At 35.2% G+C, this 25,767-nt stretch overlaps 1 protein-coding gene and 1 long non-coding RNA gene across 8 annotated transcripts in view; one reads left to right on the top strand and one right to left on the bottom strand.

Annotated features, from left to right (window-relative positions):
• Positions 1-25,767, top strand: part of ROBO1 (roundabout guidance receptor 1) — a 1,151,573-nt gene that overhangs the window by 255,704 nt on the left and 870,102 nt on the right. The window lies entirely within an intron of this gene.
• The window catches only part of LOC103880850, a 60,874-nt gene that overhangs the window by 29,805 nt on the left and 5,302 nt on the right, over positions 1-25,767 (bottom strand). For 2 of the 3 annotated variants that reach the window (XR_004181430.1, XR_004181432.1), the window contains exon 2: positions 22,897-22,993. This is a non-coding gene — a long non-coding RNA (uncharacterized LOC103880850). Of the gene's footprint in view, positions 1-12,232; positions 12,306-14,119; positions 14,303-22,896; positions 22,994-25,767 lie in introns of those variants that run through there. The other variant, XR_643074.4, reaches the window with a different exon arrangement.

Here is a 25,767-nt window from a genome sequence, read left to right as displayed (position 1 = left end):
ATAATATATTATGTGTCATAAAACGGGAATCAGAATATATATCCATGTTTGTGTATAAACAAAGAGACTATGGCAAAGTTAAAAAGTAACTAAAGATAGTGGCAATATGTGTATCAGTGTGGTAGCAGGGATGATTGTGTGAAAATTGGGGTAGAGAGGAAGAGGGGTGAATAGGAGATCTTCCACTGCATAACTTTTTATTCTCTTTGGATATTATGTATGCTTCCTTTTCAAAAATGTGAACATATGCATTTTTAAAATATAAATATAGGTAAATTGAGAGCTGTGAATGAAGAAGTGAGAGTATGGTCGTATATTTTTAAAAGTATTTAATGGAAGGAGTACTGAGCTTTCTCACAAGTAGAACTTATGTTATCTTTATGTAAAATTATTTTTGAATTATTTTAGTTATACTAATAGTAAACCTCATTATCCTCTCAATCATCAATTGCCAGGTTTCAAAAGTGGTTACAGTGAAAAATTTAAGGTATGGAAATCTTATTTTTTTTCTTCATATGCGTTGATTACTTCTAGAAGGAAAGCTAAGGATCTGTTAATACTGGAGGAACGAAACTTGGAGACTGAAAGTCAAGTGTGGGACAGAAACTTCCTTGTCCTTGTTAAAGCTTTGTAATTATTTTAGACTAGATATGCATAGTATATATGACCCAGTATATTTTATTCATCAAGTAAAATATACTGATGCAAACAAAATTGCAAAAGATGTGAATATGTGAACACATCAACCAAATACCTTTAAAAACGACTACATAACAACTAGCCAGAATGACGCACAAACATTTTATGATTCTTTTTATGGGTATTACCTAAGCAAAGTGTTGTTTCAACCCAATGACTATATTCACGTTCACGAACGTAGGTTTCAGTTAAATCGATATCGAATAGGACAAATACTTGGATATAGTATTTTGAACATATAAATTGTACAACATTAAGAATATTATTTATGAATATTTGTAAATCCATATATATGGAGAATCCTGAGATGGTGTTAGATCGTTTCAAAATGGGGTTAGATATTATGGAAAAATAAGACACTAAGGATACAAATTGTGAAGAGTTAAAGGAAGGTCTGCTCAGCAGCGGCCACAAACATTGTTGCTGGTTGAGAGGAAATTTGCATCTTTATAATATGTGTTATATGAAAAGCAGAGCTCCTTTCACATGCCAGCTCAGCTATTCAAGCTATTCTTATCTTCTATCTGGAATACTGCCTAGGAAGAATAGGAAATTCTTCATTCATTTTGGCAATTATATCTGTCATGTGCAGGCAATGCAGAGCATTGGCGAACATTCAGAGAGCCCGAGGATTGAATTCATTGGTGGAGGACAGTTAGCATTGTTCAACAGTGCAGGAAGCTTTGCTGGCTTTAATAATGCATGAGGACTGGTTTGGGCTATTTTTCAGCCTCTTGTGTTGACTGCATGCACGCTGCCATGAGCCATGATCCCACTCCTCTCCAGGCTGTGTTCGGAAGGGGAAATCAGAAAACAAGGCTTGGGGGATTTTACATTTAGTAGAGCCAACCTCTTTTGCAATCAAAAACACTCAAGAAAAAAAAAATAGTATAATTGTGTCCAATCATTCATTTGAATTACACAGAAACATTTCTCTAAAATGGCAAAATGCAGTAAACTATGTGATTCCATATTTGTAAAATTTTCTAAATGTTGAAATTCTTTTGATGGACAGCAAAGGTACTTTAAGAACAGAAGCATGTTTCCTTAGATTCCATAAAAATTCAATGAGTAGTTCATAGTACTTAAGTGTTTATTTTAAATGTGTTCATTTTAGTGTCTGTGTTTGAATTTGATGAATGTACAGACTAAGCTACAATTTTATGGAAAACATTACAGTTTCATAAACACACACACATGCACACAAGCCTTTAATAGGTTAAAAGGCTTTTTGGTGATAATAGTGTTTATAGTGTTAATACACTGTAACACTTGACTCCTTGTCTAGTACTTTCTAAAAGGGATTAAAAACTTATACACCTTCAAACCCTAATATAGACAAAGACCAGCATAGATGTTTTATAAAAGAGATTTGGACCCCACAGAACCAGAGACTGTGTCCAGCCCAAGGTTTTAAGTTTTAAAAGGAAAAAAAAAATATTGACCACAAGAAATTTTCAACAGTTCAATCACGTCCACCAATGTGCTATCACCACTTCAACATGCTTCTGCCTTATCTACATTCTTTAAGAAGTATTTTGAAAAGAAGAGACTGTAATCCATGCTGTAAAAATATGAGAGAAACTCACTTGACTCTTCCATCCCCACACACCACGTGGATCTCTGAGTGAAATGTGCCTTTCGGAATTGAGGCCACAAATAAAGCTAAGCTTTGTCATCTTCCCCTGGCTTTCCAAACAAACCGTTGAGTTTTCTCTGTGAATGCAGCCTCAGATTCAACCTGCCTCATTCCTGCTCCTCCTCTAGAAAGCTTTTCTTTCTCTGTGTTCCCCACATCCTCTGGGCCATTTTCCTAATGGCCATGCTGCCCCCCAACATTGGGGCAAGTGTGCTGGAATCATAGAAGTAGTGACTGAAGGTCTAGAGAACAAAAGGTTTTCAATCACAGTGGTTTTCATCAGGGAAAATAGTCACAAGAAGTTCTGAGTGACTCATATATGTAATTGTATTATACCAAAATTATTTTCTCCTAAAGCGTTGGAAATAAAAGGATAAAAATGTTCATTTCTTGGGGATATTTTAGCAATATCATTTTCCCAGAGCAATATTGAAATTTGCTTTTAAGTTTCATATAGATTAAGCAATAACATTACCTTTAAAATCACTGTTATAATGAAGTTGGCATATCAATAAATCAAACAATAGTCTATGTGCCCTGAAAATGGGTTTTCTTTCTTTCTTTTTTTTTTTTTTTTTTTTTTACCTTTTTTTTTTTTTTTTTTTTTTTTTTTTTTTTTTTTACCATGGCTAATTCAGGTTATTTTTATTAACTTTTCTTCAATGTAAATGCTGGCTCTGACAAGGCAACATTCTCCTTGGTTTATGTAGGTCAAAAAGTGACTTAATCGCTCTACAAAGATGTCATTATAAATTGAATTACTTCTCAGTTATGTAGTGAGTCTTGTGAATTTACTAGGGGGTAGGGGGAGGTGAAAGAGGGAACTTTCATGAGAACAGTAATTTAATTACTTTTCCTGTAACTGAAGGTATAGTGTGAGTTCATGGTAATCATCTGAATGTTATTTTTTTTCCCCCTCTTGCTGCTCCTTGGAATATAAAGATTGCTTTTTAAAAATATGGTCGAGCGTATTTTTTTCTCCTTAAGAAACTATATTAACATACTTCTATTTGTATATAGATATATAGATGTATGATTACATAGCTCAGTTATTTTAAGTCATCAACTAGTTTCCTATGATAGAATATATTACATTTTATTACATTAATGTTTTCTCATAAAATACGAGACTGGAAGTTGCATAGATGGGTGAGAACAGTTAAAGATGGCTTCCTCCACTCCATTAAATATACTGTTGGTTGGTTTGCTGATATTTCCTTTGGCTATTTATTATCTTCCATGGGATTTTCTATTGTCTCCTAGAATTTCACAGATCAGTAATCTGAAATGAGATTTTGATGTTCAAAACTCAAGTTCTCTGCTAGATATTAAATATTCCATGTGAAGGTCAGGTTAGGATTGATTCATAGTGCTTGATACAAACAGCAGCTTTCAGTCCCTCTAAATCATGACTTTATTTTTTCTATTTCTCTTTTTATACCAAACGGATACTTTAACTTAGAAGATCTGCTTTCTGCATTATGGAAGAAAGGCAATTCATATTTTTCTAAGGAAAATTTTGAAAGGCTTGAATTAAAATCCTTTTTGTTTTGTTTCCATGATATTATTTGTGTTTAGAATTGTTCATCTCTGAATATCTAACACCAGGTTTTCCCTGTAAGTTCTCAATCTTTTGTTTCTGTTTCTTCAATGTTATTCCAATTCTTTGTTTTGGAATATATTATTCTATTGTGATGATGGTAATTAAAGTCTATGTGACAAAATATTTCCTGTTTAGAAAAAGGAAATTATCTCTAGGATATGCCCGCTTTATTCATTTCTTAAGATCAATAAATAGTAACAACTCAAATATGTAAAAAGGAATTAGATATAGCCTAAAGAATTCTAGCAGCAAAATAGTTACACAGCATGTAACTAGTTCACGGGTTTGAGAGAACCAAATTAATATATGTAAGACCACTTGCAAATTGTAAACTAAAATAAATAGATAAGCTATTCTAATTTTAGAAGTAAGACATAATCACAAAAAAGGTGAATTCAATATAGCATAAGACTTATAATTGATTTTTAAATACAGCATAATACTGGGCCTTTTTTTAGTTAATAAAATATTGGTGGGAATTCAGCTTATGTTAGCTATATTCACATATAAAGTAGAATCACTTTGAGTCATCTCTTTTTAATAATTCTGTGTGATACAGATTATTTAATTTATCTGTGCCTCAATATCTTCTTGAAAAAGTGGGTTGCACCAGACGATGTGTAGACATTACTATCAGTTTTCTTTCTTTTTATTAACTTATTTTAAGTTCAGGGGTACATGTGTAGGATGTGCATTTTAGTTAAAGATGTGCAAAGGATGTGCAAAGGTAAACATGTGTTTAGTTAGGATGTGCAAAGATAAACATGTGTCATGGGGATTTGTTGTGCAGATTATCATCACCTAGGTATAACACCCAATATCCATTAGTTATTCTTCCTGATTCTCTCCCTCCTCTCACCTTTTACCCTCTGATAGACCCCAGTGTGTGTTGTTCCCCTCTGTGTGTCCATGTGTTCTCATCATTTAGCTCCCATTTCTAAGTGTGAACATGCAGTATTTGGTTTTCTGTTCCTGCATTAGTTTGCTAAGGATAATGGCCTCCAGCTTCATCCATGTCCCTGCAAAAGACATGATCTTCTTCTTTTTTATGGCTGCATAGTATTCCATGGTATATATGTGCAGTATTTTCTTTACTCAGTCTATCATTGATGGGCATTTAGATTGATTTCATTCTGGCTTCTGACAACTCCCTGGTCTTGAGCTGGCTTTGCCAGTTGAATTTTGATATAATCTGCCCAGTATCTTTAAGCTGCTGTGGCCATCCTGTTGAGTTAGGTGTCTTATCAACAGAGTGTATGAATGGGTTGAAACAAGATGATTAAAATTACAGAGAGAACTGAATTAGACAGCAAGTTATTTGAAAATGCATATCCTCTGAGAATAGTTGAAAGTGAGAATATAAATTTACTAATATACCCATCCAAAGGCATTAAATTTTCTTCCTTGAGTGAGTAGAGTATCTTATTTAATCTGAACAATAATGTTGGGTAGTATTTAAAATTATTCTCAATTTACTAACGAAGTTGATAAATTTGATATTATTTAATTGTCCATTGTTGCTAAGTCAGTGGTACATTAAGCCAAAATTCTCACTTAAGCTTTTGTGAGCCCATTAAGAAGTCCAACAACACAATTAACTAGCTGTGTGTTTTCTTGATTATGCTCTTCTTTTACCTCTGCTCTATAATGTAAAAGCTCTAACAAATCCTGTGTGTTGTGCTGATGGTCATCCCAAGTATCTTGAAGAGTCACTGACATACAGTGGGCACAGAACACAAATTTGTGAAATTAAAAAATGTGCAGATTTGTTAAATGCTTGATTGAAAATCATGCATCTCAGTTATGATTTTGAGGCACTCAGGCACCCTAGTGTCTCAAGGAGACCATGGAAATTTCTAAGCATCATTTAATTTTAATTCATTTTAATTCCAAAGTAAACACATGATGTTATTTTCTAGGAAGTGTTGGAATGATGGTCTTGAAATCCCCAAATGTCAGAATACAGTATCACCCAAATCTTGGAATCTTTGTATTGAGCCAACAGTAACTTGTATAATTTCACTTTCTTTTTAATGACTTCCCTTGTCGCATACACATTTCATATCTTACACAGATTTTTTTTCTCCCAAATTAGTGTAGATAATTTTTCCCTAGGATAAAATGACCTAATTACTGTGACATTTTATGAGATGGTTAGAATCATAAAGTAGTTTAAAATATCCTCCAAATTGACCCTTTCAAAAAAAAAAGAAGAAGAAGAAGAAGAAAGTATGTTCAAAATAACCATGTACTCCAACATGAAAATCTGGTGTGGATTGCAAGGATGTGTATTTGTCCATTCTCATGGCGCTATGAAGAAATACCGGAGAATGGGTAATTTACAAAGAAAAGAGGTTTAATTGACTCACAGTTCCACATAACTGGGAAGGACTCAGGAAGCTTACAACCATGGCAGAAGGCACCTCTTCATGGAGAGAACGAGTGCCCAGCAAAGGGGGAAAAGCCCCTCATAATACCATCAGATCTTGTTAGAACTCACTCACTGTCATGAGGGCAGCAGGAGGGTAACCACCCCCATGATTCAATTACCTCCTATCCAGTGCCTCCCATGACATGTGGGGATTATGGTAACTACAATTCAAGATGAGATTTTGGTGGGGACACAGCCAAACCATGTCACACCATCTTGATGCCCCCATTTCCTAGATATACATTCTTAAGGATTACATATTCTTTGTAAGCATCAACAGCCTTTCCTATTCATTTATTTGTTTGTATGAATGGTGGTTGGTTGGTTTGTTTAGTGATTACAGTAGTTCATATCTCAGAAGCTGTATGTGATGGTAAAGACTTTGCACCATGCCTGATATGTGGTAAATATTTAATGACTGGAAAGACTATTATTACAATGGTAAGCATACCCTACAATGGAAATCAAATAATTTATGATTAATAAGAAGCAGAAGTATCAACATTTATGCATCATTCAAATATTATTCATTATTTCACAGAATCACATTCATATGTTTCATGGAGGCAGGTTAAGATCAAGGAAGAGTCTGACATTATTCATGAAGCTGTAGTACCTTTCAGAAAGCAAGATGTATTGAGTGCTTGTTACACATTCAGCTTGTGTTAAATGCAGGGTAATGTTAAACAGAAACATGCATGATTTGGTAATATATATAAGGAAGATAAAATTCAATCAAATGATCACATAAATGAATATTTAGTTACACATTGACGCATGTATTAAGGGGGAAATATTTTTTAAATGATAAAGTCAAGACTGTTCCTATAATTATAGAACATGACAATGCAGAGGATGGAGTTTTAAAATAATGATGTTCTGAATTTCCCCAATTTCTCTGAATACCTACCCCCATATCCCAGCAGCTTTTTTAGACAGGATACAGTCTTTAAGCTTGATGTAAACAAGCCATTTTAAAATGAGCATAAGCAGGAACATTAAAAAGAAAGGTGTTTAAACTACAGCAAGTGTGATTTAATTCAGTCATAAATATTGCTAAACACTGAAATTTGGCTGCCTTCCAGAAAAAAAAAAAAGTAGAACCAGCTATAATCCCAAAATATGTCGGACTTTTTATTTCCAGAGGAAAAAGACAAGTCTAGGTGATTCCTTTAGGTTCATAATAGCTCTGAATCCATATTGGAAATTATACCCCTGCCCCAAAATAGTGTTTTATCTTTTTGCAATAAATTAATGGTGTGTTCCTACATTATAAAAGTTGTTTTTGCTAAGGACTTACTTATGTGTCATCAAATATGCTTATCCTATACCTTGAAAAAATTACTCTTAAACTATGAATTCTTTTCAACTGTGTTCTTTCTATAAGACTTATACTTTGTTTTGTCAAATTCTACCTTAAATGAAATACATGGATTCTAAGAAAAGTAAACTAAACAATTATATGCCAATAAAGCCCATATATTACAAATGTTTGTTTGTCTACAGAATAAGAGAATAATGTGTAATTAACTTGACCAGCCTCCAACAAAACCCATGCTAAATAGAAGAATGTCACTTATTTTGATGAGCAGACTCCAACTGCTTCATTTATATTTTTGATTTTTTTTCTCAGAGATAATTAGAAAACTGATGCCAGATCCTGCATTCTGTTTTATAATACTAATGCAAATTTTAATCAAAACATATTTTCTAAGAATTCCTTTTTGGGTGAATGAAAAGCCATAAGGTTTTTGGTGGAAATTGCTTTTATTTAAGCAATATAAAAGTGTTAATGAAATTGCTTGCATTCTGTTGAGCAATGGCAGTTCAAAGATCTTTGTTACTGCGTGTAGTCGTTTGCTAGAGCTGCCATAACAAAGCACCACAGATTGAGGGTTCTAAGCCAAAAAAACTTATTTTCTCACAATTTTTAAGGCTAGAAGTTTGAGATCAACGTTTAGGCATGATTGGTTTCTTCTCTGGCCTCACTGTTTGGCTTGTAGATAGCCATCTTCTTCCACGGGTCTTCACATGGTCTTCCTTTTGTGTTTGTCTCTGTCCTAATCTCCTCTTCTTTTTGTGTTTTATTATTATACTCTAAGTTCTAGGGCACATGTGCACAATGTGCAGGCTTGTTACATAGGTGTACATGTGCCATGTTGGTTTGCTGCACCCATCAACTCATCATTTACATTAGGTATTTCTCCTAATACTTTCCCTCCTCCAGCCCCCCACCCCACCACAGGCCCTGGTGTGTGATGTTCCTCTCCCTGTATCCATGTGTTCTCATTGTTCAACTCCCACTTACGAGTGAGAACATGCAGTGTTTGGTTTTCTGCCCTTGTGATATTTTGTTGAGAATAGTAGAGTGAGCTCTAATCCAATATTATTAGTTTCCTCTTCTTATAAAGAAACTAGTAATATTGGATTAGAGCTCACTCTACCAGACTTACATTAACCGAATTATCTCTTTCAACACCTGATAACCAAACACAGTCATATTCTGAAGTACTGAATATTAGGACTTCAACATATGAATTCTGAAGGAATCATTCAGCCCATTCTGCCCACAAAATCATGGATACCTTCCTGAATATTGCTAAATAATACATTGTGAAGAAAAATTAAAGCCCGGTGAGTCCATAATGCTGCCAGCATATACCACAGAAACACACCCATGTTGTTTCCAAGTAAAATGTGGATATACACAGACTTGCAAAATTAGAAAATTAAGAGATTATTCTCTATAATGAACAATACAATAAAATGACAAAGTGCATAGAAGGACCACTGAAAACCTCTTCTACACTTCTAATTCCCAAAGGAAAGGAAAGCGTGCTTGGAAAGATTGCTGAGAGGCTCTGAAGACCCTCCACAAAAAATTTACATCCTCTTGATATGGCTTTTGTTGTAGCATGTTGCAGTATTGCTATTCAGCTATTTCAATAGAGAGAAAACCCCTGCCCCCATTTACTGCTAATGGTCTGGATCGTTTGTGTGCACCGGGGACTCATACACAGCTGTTCTCAGAGTCTGTAGAGACCTTGGTAGGCATTTACTTGTGGACTACATTTTTATCGAAGAACCAGCTTCCTAGCTGTCCTATTAGATCATGAGGGATGCAGTTCTAGTTTTGTACATCATCATGCTCCTCACTCTCCTGCTTTCAATCAACTGGTTAACGTGTTCTAAGCATTATAATAGGAATCATGATCTGCCATCAGCTTTGATCCCGTTCCGTAAAACAGTACTGGGGCTCAACAGGAGCTCTATTATGTATGTTGATTGACTGGACAACTGACACTTCCAGAATCTAGGTGATGTGGCTGCATAAAGCACTGGCAGTGTGTTGCAGCCTGACACAAATTGCCTTTCAGTAACCTCCTGTGAACTCTGTAACCTTTCAGTTGGGGTTTGGATAGTTGGTTAATGGATAACAAATTCACACTCTTTCCTACTTGCAAATTTAAAGCTTTCACATACCTAAAATACAAGTTGCACATATGTTCTTATGACACTTGAAACTCAACGTTCTTAACACCAAACTCATCCACTTGTTTTAAAAATTGCTTTGTCTCTGCCAGGCACGGTGGCTCACACCTGTAATCCCAACACTTTGGGAGGCCAAGGTGGGTGGATCATGAGGTCAGGAGATCGAGACCATCCTGGCCAACATGGTGTAACCCTGTCTCTACTAAAAATACAAAAATTAGCTTGGTGTGGTGGTGCGTGCCTGTAGTCCCAGCTATGTGGGAGGCTGAGGCAGGAGAATCGCTTGAACCCAGTAGGCGGAGGTTGCAGTGAGCCAAGATCCATCCAGCCAGGCCAGAGAGCGAGACTGTCTCAAAACAAATTGCTTCATCTCATTGTTTTTCTATTTCTTTCCTGAAACTTAGTGTTGGCATCCCATGAGTAATGTTTTCTGTTCCCACTTCAATTAACAGACAAATTCTAATTATGTGTCATTTCAGTATCTCTGACTTCTATTCCACCCTCTTCCTGGTTAGGCATCTTACAATTTGGCATTCATGTCCTTAAAATCTTCTAATTGATATTGCTGCCTCCACTTCCTATGTATTTCAATTATTCCTCACCGCTACGAAAGGCTTTTTTTGTAAAGCATGTTTCTCATCATAGAATCTTAAAACACTCGCCATGTTAAAATATATAAAAAATAAATATATAAAATATAAAATAATAAACCAAAACAAACAAACAAACAAAAACGCCGGGCGCGGTGGCTCACGCCTGTAATCCCAGTACTTTGGAAGGACGAGACGGGTGGATCACGAGGTCAGGAGATGGAGACCATCCTGGCTAACCCGGTGAAACCCCGTCTCTACTAAAAAATACAAAAAACTAGCCGGGCGCGGTGGCGGCGCCTGTGGTCCCAGCTCCTCGGGAGGCTGAGGCAGGAGAATGGCGGGAACCCGGGGGGCGGAGCTTGCAGGGAGCCAAGATGGCGCCGCTCACTCCAGCCTGGGCCACAGAGCAAGACTCCGTCTCAAAAAATAAATAAATAAATAAATAAATAAATAAAACCTTCTGTGATCTCTCTTTCAATTTAATGAAACACAGACTCTTTATTCATTCAAATAAGATGTTGTCTAGGTGTATTTCCAATCCAGGCTGAACACTAACCCTCTTAATATAGTGAGCAGTTTGGTTTACTTGAGTGAGTTGCTCTTCCACAAATGCCACTGATTGATAGGCTCATCCCTTTGTGCATCTACATACACTGTGGGTCATGGCCCGGAATTCTCCCGTACCCATGTCTATCATACCCGTCATTCAAAGCATACCTCACATGTTAATTCTTCCCTGAAGCTCAATCTTAACATTACAAGTGTAATAACTTCACTGCTCTGTAAACCTACCTCTGTATCCATTGCTTGCAACATTCTACCTTATGTTATCATTATTTGTCTACCTGTATTACCTACCCTACAAGAGAGTAATTTATATCTACTCTTCATCTTTATTGTCCTTCTTACACCTCTTCTCTAGTGGACAGACTGTCAAGTCAATGACCAACTTACTGCAAAGTATTGTAAGCTTTCCCTGGGATTAGGCAGCCACGTCCTCTTTCTCTCCAAATCATTGGTTTTCAGATGCTAAAATAGACTCCACTCTTCTTCTCTCTCAGCATGGTCCTTAAATCAGGAAAAAGTTCATCCTGCCTGCTGAGCTTTGGAGAACATATACCTTGCTTTCCTGAACCCTGACAGTGTGACGTTTAGTTTTATACTTCTGCTTTGCTCGACCTAAGCTGTGTCTTTCTTATATCATTGTCTACAATTTGGCAATTTAGAAGAGATGAAATCTCTTTCTCTTTCTCCGTCTCTTTCTCTCTTTCTCCCTCTATCTTTCCTTGTCCTACTTCCTCTTCCTTTTCTTTGTCTCTTTTTTTTTTTCTTGGCTGGAAGACTGAAAATGGTCTGAACAGAAGTAGAAAGTCAATTTAAGAAGAAAAAAAACATATAGAAAGAAATTTAATAAATTAAAATATCTTTGTTTAGAGCTGAATACTTCAGTTAATGCTGTCTTTCAATGCAGGAAATTCACACCAGTTTCACCTCCATGATAAATCATACAGGAGTTCATTTCAATGTAAGTAAGATCATAATTGTTAAGGGATTGAATATTCAAAAAGTTTTTTTTTCAGGGAGGTATTCTTAGCATCTATAAAGTATTTTAAGAACTGCAAAATGAGATATACCTTCTATTACAATCATATAACAATTTACCTTATTGAATGAAGAAAATTATGCCAGAACTTCAGATGCTCTACTGGGTATCTCCGCATACATACAGACACACACAGGCACACGTAGAAAGATACACACACATATGCCCAACTGTGGCTTCTCCTTTTTGTGAAACATTATGTATTATTGGTAAAATTGTTGCAGTTATGGATATCTGTCTGGTAACTAGGAAGTAAGAAAAAAATCAAACAGATATCTGAGAACATAGCATGAAATACAAAATTTGCATTTTCCATTCCAATACACTAATTAAGAGATAAGTATTAGTTCAAATTATGAGTCTGTCAATGGTTACCTAACACAATACTGAAATATAATGATCTACCTAAAATAATTGTTAAATTAATTCACTTAAACTCTTCATTGAAAATGCAGGCATCATGTGTTTAGTTGTCTATCCAGTTTTCAAGCTTAGAAAATATATCTTTCCATTTGTTTGTCATAATTTTATGTTGGCTTTAGATTCTACCTTTAATACATTCTTCATAGGAAAACATCAGAAAAAATAGGTCTTTTATTTTCAGCATTTTACAATGCAAATTATGTTTCTATCAACAGTATGAATATATATTTATACATTATATTAGTCTGGAGATTTACTAATACTTTCTAACTTTATCAATAGGTATTTATTAAACTAAGAATATTTCCACAAAAGGTTATGCCTTGAAGATAATAAAAATGTATCTTCCAAATCAGAGAGCAAATTAGATAGGTACATGTAGAAAGTTATTTTCAAATATAACTCACTTGATTTAATGTAACCAATGCTACATAATTATAGTATTACATCTAAATTTAACTTATAGATTTTTAAATATTATTGTTATAATTTTTTTTTTAATATTAAAAGTACGGCCTAGGTTGAGAATTTTTAGAGTACTATTGCATGTGAGTTTATAAAAAGACTGTTTTATTGAACCCCAAAGAGTCCAGACCTTGGGGGTTCTGTCAACCAGGAGTAATTTTTTCTGTGCCCTGTAAAGTAAGGCTGATAAATGGAGATAATAAGAATATGAAACTTCCTTCCTAAACCATAAGATGGCCATTTTGCCAAAGTTTACCTCAATTGAAAGGAGCCTTTGTTGAATGGATTGCAGCAATTTCTGAGAAGTTTTTATAGACAAATTCAGACAATAGCCATTGTCTTAAAATACGATGGGAAAAACATGGTTCCATTTATCATAATTTTATATAGCACATTGAAAACAGATTTCTCAGAGACAATTATGAAGTCTAAACAGACTTTGGGAGTTGCTGCTTTTTCATTTATTTCTTCATCTTCCTATATCATCCTGCTCCTTCTACACAGACCTATCCTCCACCACAGGGGGCTGCGTGGTTTTGTTGTTTATAGGGATGAGATGAAAAGACACATTAAAGTGACTTACCCGAGGGTGCACAACATCAATTTATCTAAGAGTTTTCTGGGAGCTGCTGTATCACTGGACAATGTTGTGCTTTTTATTCCTCTGGGCTTTGCTAGCCTCATTCCACATAAGGTAAGGAAAGGCCTAAGCTTTCTCTACACTGATAGATGTTACATTTAGAGCTCTCTTACTCAAATGACTGTGTCCAGCCTTAGCTTTTAATCTCAGTATAGTGTTATTGTTAACAAAAACAATTCTACACATTTCCTAGACTAAAATATAGAGGGACATTGTGCAATACAGTCAAAACTCATACTGGCCATTATTTGTAATTGGAAGTCACACGGCCTTGGAAGCATGTATATTGATGGATTTAAGAATAATAGGAATTGGTTTGACATAGATTTGTTTAAAAAACAAAAAGCCTTTTGTGGATGTAATGATGGGATTATAAAGATTTCTTGCTTAACTTCAGAAATAATTTAATAAGTACAGGATAAAAAACTAATCTTTTAACTGAATTTGACAGATGCATGACAAAGTTTTTCTGGTTTATTCTAAAAGCTTTGATAGCTGGGGAGACAACCCCGTTGAAGAATTATCTCTCACCTTGGTTTGATCTGCAGAGCTGCTCTCTCCACTGAAAGAATGAACACATTGGCATAGAGACACTCATTTCCAAGGGTCATCACCATTATTACCTTTGGTAGTCATGGTATCACATTTGCACTTAATATTTTATTCCCTCAGAAGACATCAATGCCAAGAAATTGCTTTTTGCTCTGCTCTGTTCTGAAAGATGAAAAGCAGGGTCACTAGAATTGTGCTGGGTCAGTGAAAAAGTCATTGAGGTGGTTCTTTGTGAACTAGGTAAGAAAATAAAAATTCTGTAGGGCAGAGGTAGGCAAACATTGGCTAGACTTTGAGGACCATCCATTCTCTGTCACTACATCTCAAAAACCATCGACCAGCAACATTTTGAAAATAATACAGCCACACTCAATAGATAAGCAAATGAGTGTGATCGTTTTCCAATAAAAAATGACTTACAAAAAACAGGTGAAGGTCCACGCCACAGTTTGCCATAGCCTGCCTTAGAGGCGTGGAATTGCCAAAACTTGACCAGTCGAGAGCTTGCTAAATGTGTGAGTGAGCAGTGAGGGGTGTGGAAGGCTCATCTGAGCTGGAGGAGTGATGGTGGGGGAGGAAAGGGTGATGTGTGTGTGTGTGTGTGAGAGAGAGAGAGAGTTAGGTTATATTCTGAATATGCCAATGTAGCACAGCTGGTTTGACATTTCACATCACACCTTTATTCTGTTGCTAGGTGCCCCTTGCTAAAATGCATAAGGTCTTGGAATAGATGATTTATTAGCCCATTATCCCCCATTTATATTTATCCTTTCTGAAAAAGTGGTAAGTAGGAAAGTATGGAAAGCACCCAGGGCTTCTCAAGCTTATTTGACCATGTACTTCACTAATATCATTCCTTTCTATCCTCCTCAACTTGAAAATTGATTAATGAAAAAAACGTTTCCTAAAAGTGACTTTGAAGAGTAGACCTTGACTTCTCATTAGTGAAGAGGAGTCATCAGGTCCTCGCGGACAGGATGATAGAGGGAGAAGCATGGTGACAGTCTTGCAAGGGCAGGAGCCTCACAAGAGCAATGAAAGTGGAAAACAAGAAAGACATCAACATGGAACTCAGCACCTCACTGAGGACAAATTAAAACTCACAGCTGGGGCCGAGCCCGGTGACTCACATCTGTTATCCCAGCACTTTGGGAAGCCAAGGCAGGTGGATCACCTGAGGTCAGGAGTTCGAGACCCGACTGGCCATCATTGTGAAACCCCGTCTCTACTAAAAATACAAAATGTGGCCGGGCTTGGTGGTGCATGCCTGTAATCCCAGCTATTCCGAAGACTGAGACAGGAGAATCGCTTGAACCCGGAGGCGGAGGTTGCAGCGAGCTGAGATAGCACCATTGCACTCCAGCCTGGGCGACAGAGGGAGACTTCATCTCAAAAAAAAAAAAAAAAAAAAAGAGAGAGAAAACTTACTGCCACGTGTGATGGCTCGCGCGTGTAATCCCAGCACTTTGAGAGGCCGAGGTGGGTGGATCACCTGAGGTCAGGAGTTCGAGACCAGCCTGGCCAACGTGGCGAAATCCCATCTCTACTAAAAATTCAAAAATTCGCTGGGTGTGGTGGTGCGTGCCTGTAATCCCAGGTAGTCAGGAGGCTGAGGCAAGAGAATCGCTTGAACCCGAGAGGCAGAGGTTGCAGTGAGCTGAGATAGAGCCATTGCAATTTTGTAGGCTGGGCTACAAAAGCAAAATTCCAACACACACACACAAGTTTATAAAGATTTAAAAAAATAAAGAATGGTTTTGAAATGTAAGCATTTGTTATTGTGTAAACAAGGGATATAGTTGACTAAATATTCATTTTATAATTTTTCATACTGTAAGTGGAATAGTGGAATCATATATTTTTTTTCTTTTTCTTTCTTTCTTTTTTTTTGAGGCGAAGGCCAAGTTTTGCTCTTGTTGCCCAGGCTGGAGCGCAATGGCTCAGTCACTGCAACCTTTGCCTCCCGGGTTCAAGTAATTCTCCTGCCTCAGCCTCCTGAGTAGCTGGGATTACAGGCGCCCACCTCCACACCCGGCTAACTTTTGTATATTTAGTAGAGATGGGGGTTTCACCTTGTTGACCAGGCTGGTCTTGAACTTCTGACCTCAGGTAAATCCACCCGTCTCGGCCTCCCAAAGTGCTGGGATTACAGGTGTGAGCCACTGTGCCCAGCCACAAATCATATTTTTTATACTATTAGTTGAGCCACCACATTTTTAAACTGTTTTTTAGGACAAGGTATACTGTTCAATTACAGAAATAAGATTCTCATCTTAAACCTATATATGCTTAAAAGGTATTGTAAAAGATAAGCAACAGTGATGTTAAAGTAAGAATCAACAAATGATGCAAAATGTTGAATGTATAATAACATAGTTTTAAATGCCTACCATAAATAGAATATATTTTGTATTTTGTAAAATATAATGCATTCACACCTCTTCCATATGGAGGTATAAATTAGGAAAATCGATCTACACCAATATGTATTGAAATTATAAAATAAAAATAACAGGTATAACACAATAAAATGTTTGCTTTGAAAAGCAAATCAAAAGATGACAAAAATGCTTTTGAAAAATTATTTTTTCATATTTCTGTGATCACTAGTTCTTATTTGTTGATAGTAAAAGCTTTTCAAATTATCGTTTTTCATAAAATACTGTGTTGGTCATTCTAATTGTAGAGAGATGAGATTTGATGATAGTTTTATAAAATCAGGTCGGATAACATTGCTCAGCAAAAATTCAAAGCAAATATAATTATATTCCTGAGTTATCTATTATTTCTACTATTCTTGTTATATGATTATATGATTAACAACACCTTCTTGGCCTTTAGTGGCTATGAGAGACTTTATTTTTATTTTCAAATTTTTGATTTTTAAAATGCCAAACCTATCAACTACAACAAATTAATTGAAAATATTTGATAGTACTTACTGTTTTAAAAGAAAAATATTAATTTGTTTTAAAAATTGTAATAGTAAACTGAATTGCAGATACGGAAAGCACCAAAATATAATTCATCTGCCTATCTTTGAATTTCCACTAGAGGGCAACATGTACCAAGATTTTTGTCCCTTTGCAGTTTCAAGAGGAATAATCAAATTTTAATCTTTTTTTCATGAATAAATGTCATTTACTTAATATTTAGCACCAGACAGCATTAATTGTTATCTTTATGATGCACATGTGTTTCTTAGTGAATACTATCTTACTTAGAGATAATATTGTGAATGTTACTCTGATTTCAATTAATCAATACTTTTTCAGTTACCATAATTACAAGAAGACAAAATAACACCAAACAAAAAAAGATATTTTCTACATGTAATGAGTTTTTAAATCAAATAATTTCATATGTGTTTTAAATTAAAAATATGTTAAGTAGTTACAGGTTAACGAAAAATAAAATGAAAAATATTGGGAGATGTTGGTAGTAAATTTAAAATTCAATTTTGACAAAATAAAAGCATTTGTTCATTATACATTCTCAGAGGCCATTTTAAAGAGAAAAACTGGTTAAATAGTGTGTATCAGACTAACAATTCTCAATCTTTTCTGAGAAAGAGGATCTGCTTAAAACTTGCAGCATCACCATTTTCTTTAAGTCTTCCCAAACATCATTACTCTAACTACAGCCTGTCTTCTCTTACCTGCTACTTCTCCTCAGATTGTTTAATATCTGCTCTTTTAAAAAATCTAAATATGAGTGGTTGTCACTAAGACAGCAATGTTAGAGCATAATGTTTTTGTCTTCTTTTGTTTCCAAATAACTTTTCCTTAAGAGAGCAAAGGAACATTGACAGGTTGGGAAGAGATACACAACAAGCTTTGGAAAACGATAATGTACATTTTAATGCAATCATATTTAGAAACAATGACAAAATTACATATGTGATAGTATACTTTAATTCCCTATGACAGATATTATATAGGAATGGACATAATTGTCACCTATTGCAATGAAATAGTAACATTTTCTCCATAATTTTTACGGAGTTAATAATATTATATTGAAAGCCTATTTTGATAGGTTTAAAAATGATGGGTGCTCATTACACCAAAAACATAACCAGCAAAGATTTGGTTTTACTGTCGTCAAATCACCACCCAGATAAACTGTCATTTTTATTTACATATGATATACATAGAAAGAATATAACTGGATGAGGTTTTAAGTGCTTTACATGTGTTTTTTTGTTGTTGTTTGTTTCGTTTTTTGTTTTTTTGTTTTTCTGAGACAGAGTCTTGCTCTGTCTCCCAGTTTGGAGTGCATTGCTGTGATCTTGGCTCACTGCAACCTCCAACTCTCAGGTTCAAGATATTCTCATGCCTCAGCTCCCAAGTAGCTGAGATTCCAGGCACATAGCACACACCCAGCTAATATTTGTATTTTCAGTAGAGACAGGGTTTCACCATGTTGGCCAGGCTGGTCTCCACCTCCTGAACTCAGGTGATCCGCCTGCCTTGGCCTCCTAAAGTGCTGGGATTACAGGTTGAGCCACTACGCCTGGCCTACATATGTCATGTTTTTAACATCCCTACTTCCCTACGCAATAAGTGCTATTATTTTATACCCACTCATAAGTGAAGAAACTAAGGTATTGACGTTAGCAAAATAGATATTGATGTTAGCAAAATAGAAAATTAGAAGAATATATTGATTTATAAACTGAGATATAAGGAGAAAGAGATAAAGAAAGAAATGTTCATTTTCAATAATACGTCAAAATTAATACATAAGATTATGAAGAAGTTTTGGAAAGTATCATTTTAACCTCATATATCAAAGTTAGATAATATCAACTCTCAGCAATGAATGGCAGAAATCAGCACCCTTCCACATAACACTTCCCCTATGTCTTAATTATATTAGTTTTATAAATATTTTAATGTCAAAGTTTAAGACTTTCCATTTAATTCTGTAACCGTAATTCATATGGTTGCTTAGCCTTAGATTTGTATTTAAATAGATCTTTTTCAGGATGTCATTTTTGAAACGTTTATTTTCATTTCTGGGCTTTTTTATGTATTTCAAAAATGTTCTTTTCAAGAAGGAATTACATATTCCCCAAGTACTCTTGTGACTCTTGTCTATGATTTTTTATACTTTGAAGTCGATTGTCAGAGCACACTTTGAGTTACTGTTGTTACTGTTCCCCTGTCTTTAAGTGATGGTTACTCTGGAGAATTCTGATAGGTAAGAATTGCCCTCTTGAATGAGATCTGCACTTGCTTTGTCCCAATTATTATATGATTATTTATTTATTAAATTACATTTAATTTGTTCAAAAAATGCTCATTAAATACTCATCTACTAAGTGTAGTATCTAGAGATATAATCATGCTTTTTAAAATCTGGCTTTCGGAGTATACATTCTAATCAGGGTAAGAGGCAGTAAACAAATTATCTATCTATCTGTCTATCTATCTGTCTGTCTATCTATCTATTTATCTATCTATCTATCTATCTATCTATCTATCTATCTATCTATCTCAGATGGTGATCAGTTCTTTAGAGGAAAGTAAAACAAAGTATAGAAATATTGGATGAGATGTAAGTGCTGATGCATTTTCAGGTAGGATCATTATCGGAAGCCCCTCTATTAGGGGTCATATGAATGAATTAGTATTGAGGATATCTGACTCAGTGATCATTTTGCATCAGTTTTTCCTGCAGTAACTGTTTCTTTTCAACTGGTAGATTCAAATACTCATTTAATTTTTTTTTTCTGTTATATCTTGGAATTGTTTTCTATTCGTTCTTCATTTTGTATACTTTTTTTTGTGAAAACCAATTATGTTAATGCCAAAAGTGCTTTCTTTACTATTCTCCTCTATTGTGTTCTATGCAATTGCCTTTGCTCTTTTGTGAATTTGTTTTATGTGAATTCCTCACATCTCTGGATTCTTAATCTGTTACTGTGTATTTCTTCTATTTTATTTTATCTTCATTTGTTTCTCTGAACTCTGTAGTTCACTTTTCATCCTTTGTCTTTCAAGTCTGTTCCTTCCTAGTTTCCTTACTTTTAAAAAATTGGTTTTTGTTTTTTGTTTTTTGCAGATAGCCCTTTTATTTGTTTCCTTGTGTGTTAAACAAAATTATAAAACTTCATTGAGGTTAAGGAGAATTATCTAAAGAACCTATTTTTATGTATTTTTTATGATATGTGACCTTTACATGACTTTTTATTGTGTCTTATTTCTTAATTTTTTGTGTGCTTTACAGATTTTTTCTATAAGTCTCATGCTGAATTATTAATGTTTAAAATTTGCTTTTTGATGTGGATTCAAAAAAGAGGAATTCACCTTTTTTGCTGAAAAAAGTATGCAGTATGGGGCATGGGGAGAAAAATGTGGAGATGGAGACAGTGGAGCAGTCTGAAGTCCACATCTCATAGTACTTGGCACATATTCTTCACGAGATTTCTAATAAGAAGTCTTATTCTTACATGACTTTTGGAGCAAATAATTCAAAAAGCCATTGTAAACAAAAAAATTTAAGCCATTGTAAACAAAAAAATTTTGTGATTTCTGCCATGATCTTCAAACTTATCTTTGATAATATAGTTTGATACAATGAATACGATCTAGTATTTGATAGTACAGCAGGGTAACTATAGTTAGTAATAATTTGTTTTACATTTTAGAATAACTGAGGCAGTATCACTGGAACATTTCTAACAAAAGAAAAGATGAATACTTGAGGTGGTGGATACCCCTCTTTACCTTGGTGTGATTATTACACATTGTATGCCTGTATCAAAATATCTCAAGTACTCCATAAATATATATGCTTAATATGTACCCATAAAAATTAAAAAAAAATTTAAAGCTTATCTTTGGTATAAAATTCATAATTATTTTGATTTTTAAAATTATTTATCAAATTAATAAAAAAACCTTTTTCAACAAACTTTTAAATTGTTTTCAATAAAAATGAACACCTAACCAAAAAAAAAAAAAAAAAATAGTCAATGTCCATTTCAATGTAATCCTTTAAAAATTACATACTTTATTTATTTTGATATCCCTAGGTCTTAGCACAGTTTCTAACAGCATAAATGACTTTAAAATAATTGTTAAATGAATCATTTTTAATTTTACTTAATGCCTATCAGTTTTTCTGTTCTGGACACATCCACCATAGAAATTCATCACATATTATAAATTCTAATAATAATAATAATTAGGATTTTTAGAGTTTATAAAATTGCAAATCAAAAATTATGTTTGATGTTTTTGTGGCGAGGGCATTTTTGAAATTTAAGCAATAAAAATGGGAAGTGTGAACAGCTATTAAAACCAAGAAGAATATGTTTTAAAAATTATAATATCTTACCTTTTTTATCTGTTATAATAGCTGTGTTTTATCTTGAACATTCATGTTAGAGTGATTTGCCAAATCTCTTAATTAATTAAAGTCTGATACGTTTTGTCTTCCAATATATTTTATATTTTTGCTTCTTATTATTTGTATTTTGACTCTCTTTTATAGTTTAAAAATCTTAAATTAGATTTTATTCAGTTAATAAAAGTAATGCAGTATTGACTTGTGCTCTTAATTTGTGATTTGAAATGACTGCTACGGGAATTAGATATGGGAATTTTAATAAGAATTTTAATAATAATAATGTTAAGGCCTTAGTCGTGCCTCTTTTTAGCAAGAAATTATTTTGAAATTATTTTATCAATTTCACCACTGTATACATGAATTCCAAGTAGAATTAGAAAATTTATAAGTTGTGGATCTCATATAAATTCATGCAATGCTAATACATTATATGTCAGATATGAATTTAATGCATATTTCTGGATCTGTGATATTTTTTGTGTTTATAGAATCTAGCTTAATTTATGAATTTCTTAGTAGGGTAATTTATTTGGCTTTGAGCTAATGCCATTTTTATAGTATTCCCATAATACATTTCTTTATATATGTATGTACATACATACATATAACTATGTATGTTTTTATATTATATCTTTAAGTTTATGAGAAAATAACTCATAAATGGTTTTCATAATTTAAAATATATAGCTCTGTATTACATTCTACAGCCTCTCTTTTTTTTTTTTAAACAAAGTCTCACTCTTATCGCCCAGGCTGGAGTGCAATGGTGCTATTTCAGCTCACTGTAACCTCCACCTCCCGGGTTCAACTGATTCTCCTGCCTCAGCCTCCCAAGTAGCTAGGATTACAGGCGCCAGCCATCACGCCTCACGCCTGGCTAATTTTTGCATTTTTAGTAGAGACGGGGTTTCACCACATTGATCAGGCTGGCCTCAAACTCATGACCACAGGTGATCTGCCTGCCTCGGTCTCCCAAAGCGCTGGGATTACAGGCGTGAGCCACAGTGCCTGGCCTACTGCCTCTTTTATGGTGCAAAACTATGTCCTAATTCAATGTCAGGGCTCTCCAATTCTTAGTCCTTTAGACATGTTGGGTATCCAGTAGAGCCTGTCTCTTGCGAAAACCTCAAATGTAAGTAACAACCAAAAAATAACCATTAGCCCAGAATGTTTATGCTAGAATTTAATGGCCCTCTATTCACACTACTGCTGTAGGCATTGTCAAATGCCTTATAACAAGGCATTTGGATCCATTTACCTCTTCACACGAACAGCCATTTCCAAATCTCAAACTAGCAACCAAACACTGGACATGGTGGAGTCATTGGTCCACTCAGATTTCATTTTGCCCACAAAATAAAGAAAACGTAACCACTGAATTTTTCCCGTCTTCCTACCTCACTTCTCCTGTGGTAGAAAGATGCAATCAGAATTCAAAATGACGTACTGCTCTAAGGATGGCCCGAATAAATGTAGCTACAGAATTCTTTTACTCTAGAAGATAAAAGAATAAGCAGTTTAATAAAATTTTTGTCATCTCTCAACTTTGCTCTTAAATATTGTATGTATATGCTGAACGTTCTAGAATTTCATGAATTTAACAAATCTGTTCCTGATAACAGTGAGTCATGACAGATAGAGCCAGGGTCGTATTTCATTCACAGTTCTATTTCTGCTCTCCCATTTGTTAGCATCTGCAAGTTGTAGGGAAGCTCCCTGGAGCTCCCTACTCTTACAACCCAACTGTCAGCAGCTCAGCTGAGCTCAAGAGAAACCGGCTTCCAGGTGCTGGAGTAATCAATTAAAGCAACAAGCCAAAAACGAAAGTTCACAGTCGAGTATTTAATCATTTACTTTGGTAGTATAGGCAAGAAACTAAAAACTGAAAGAAAAAAAAAAAAAGTGCCGCTCCCCGTTTCCATTTTCCCCCAAGGAATGGCCTTGCTCTGTCTAGGACCAGGTCAATTAGCGTAGACCTGGAGGCGGTTATTTCACTGTTGAAGCCCTTTAACAAAAGGCTCCTGCACAACACAATAAACACATACAATGTTATCTTTCAGTTTAAAAAAGAGTAAAATAGGAAATAAATTTACCATAGAAAAACTTTTTTTAAAGGCTCCTGCAGTTCTATGTACTTGGGATCCAGGGAGAGAGAAGAGAACGGTGAGGGAAGAGGACTAGAAGTTTAAAATTACTGAAGAGTAGGTCAGGGTGAAAAATATGTCTTCAAGGCGTCGCCCTCGAGTCACTCTCCCTAAAGAAGGCCTCAGCAGAGGTGCCTGAGGAAGGCCTGAGCTAAAGACCCCAGATAAAGAGGTCTCTGAGTAAAGGAGTCTCAGCTAGGAATGCAAATATGCATAAGCACAAGGCCAATCAGAGGGGCTTGAGTCCTTGACTGCGCCTTCCTTCAGAGACTGCAACGCATTCATTGGCTGTGCACCAAGTCAGCTGCAGGGAAGGCAACTTTCTCCTGGGAGGCCTGCCAAGCAACACTTTGAAATTGCCTACGGTCAGGCTTGAAAAATCACACTTAGGTTATTAACTAGAAGCCGAACTCTTCACCCAGTTAGCTCATGCTCCTTTATTCTAGCCCTTTCCATTTCCTCCTTCCCGGCTTCTTCTGCGCCTGTTTTCTGGCTGTTCCTTTTTAAATGTATATGCTTTTGGGCAGAGACTGGTCAAAACAACTGGAATAGTTCAGAGAAGATTTAAGGCCAGGAGATAAAAAGTGTTTCTTATGCAAAGATGAAGGAGAATCCACCTCCTGGAGGGTAGAGGAAATGAGTGGATTTCCAGTACAGCATATACAAAGGGGCTGAGTCCATGGGGATGACAAAGGCTTAGGTTTGACTGGAGCCTAGCGTATAAGGCAAGGACAGGCAAGGGATGCTCTGAAGAGGTCAAAATAAGAAGAGTCACATATACCATACACAATTTTTAACTTTATTTTCTCGTAAGAGATAAAAAGCAGTGAATAATGTAACCACAGAAATTTTAGGAAAGCATCCGCGCCAAGGCTACAGACACTAGAAATTAATATGAAAACAAATAACAAGGCATCTCAATTTTTAAGTAGTATTCAAAGTACTTGGCTCCAAGGCAAAAATGGTCATTTGGATTTGTTCCTAAAGGAGTCTGTTTCAAAGATCAACAAATATATCCTCAGAAGAGATGCCAAAGTCTTCATTAGTGTGTGAATATTTCCTTTGAAATACATATTATATGAAATCTTCATATGTAAAAATACGCCTATGAATACTGTATTGCAGCTGCACACACTGGGATTGGGGACTTGGGAAAATGGTGGGCGAGGAAAATATGTTGCTAACATCAGGAAAAATAAAAAAGCTTACAAGTAATCTAAAGAAACCTCTTCATATTTTATTTGTTTGTATGGTGTTTATAGAGTAGAAAATTACCTTTTTTTCTAAAACAGAAATTATTACTCCTTTCTTTTTTTCTTTTTTTTTCTTTTTTTTTCTTTTTTTTGAGGCGGAGTCTCGCTCTGTGGCCCAGGCTGGAGTGAGCGGCGCCATCTTGGCTCCCTGCAAGCTCCGCCCCCCGGGTTCCCGCCATTCTCCTGCCTCAGCCTCCCGAGGAGCTGGGACCACAGGCGCCGCCACTGCGCCCGGCTAGTTTTTTGTGTTTTTAGAAGAGACGGGGTTTCACCATGTTAGCCAGGATGGTCTCCATCTCCTGACCCCGTGATCCGCCCGCCTTGGCCTCCCAAAGCGCTGAGATTACAGACATGAGCCACTGCGCCTAGACAATAATTGCCTATTTTCTTAACATTAAGTTACTGTTTATGATGAATAATTGTAATTTTAGACATGTGTTTGAACTTTTCATTAATGCCATTCCATTTTTTCAAATGTTTATGCCAGACCTTCACATTCATGTTAAGAAATAGCTAAATAGTTTCTAATTCCACAATTGTAATTGCCGGTTTGTTATCTTAAATTGACTAGTCTGAAGTCTTATCAGAAAAATCAGTTTATATTCTTACCACACTCGTTTTATACATATATATATGTACTTATATATGTATATTTTCAATTTTAATTTTTCTTCACTAATAATATCATAAAATCATTTTAAATGACCCATCTAAATTGAATATTAAGTGAAATGTTTAGTCATTTGCTTTTTGTTATTGTTTACTGTGGAGGAGATGGGAGAATCAATTCTGACTTTGGAGACTCAAGGCTAAATCTTATTGAGTTCATCAAAAGTTATAAATAAAAGCATCCAAGGGCAGAAGCTGACCC

Source organism: Papio anubis, chromosome 2, assembly GCF_008728515.1.
Source record: "Papio anubis isolate 15944 chromosome 2, Panubis1.0, whole genome shotgun sequence".
NCBI lineage: Eukaryota > Metazoa > Chordata > Mammalia > Primates > Cercopithecidae > Papio > Papio anubis.
The sequence above is the reverse complement of the archived record's forward strand: the minus strand, read 5'-3'. Positions and strand labels throughout refer to the sequence as shown.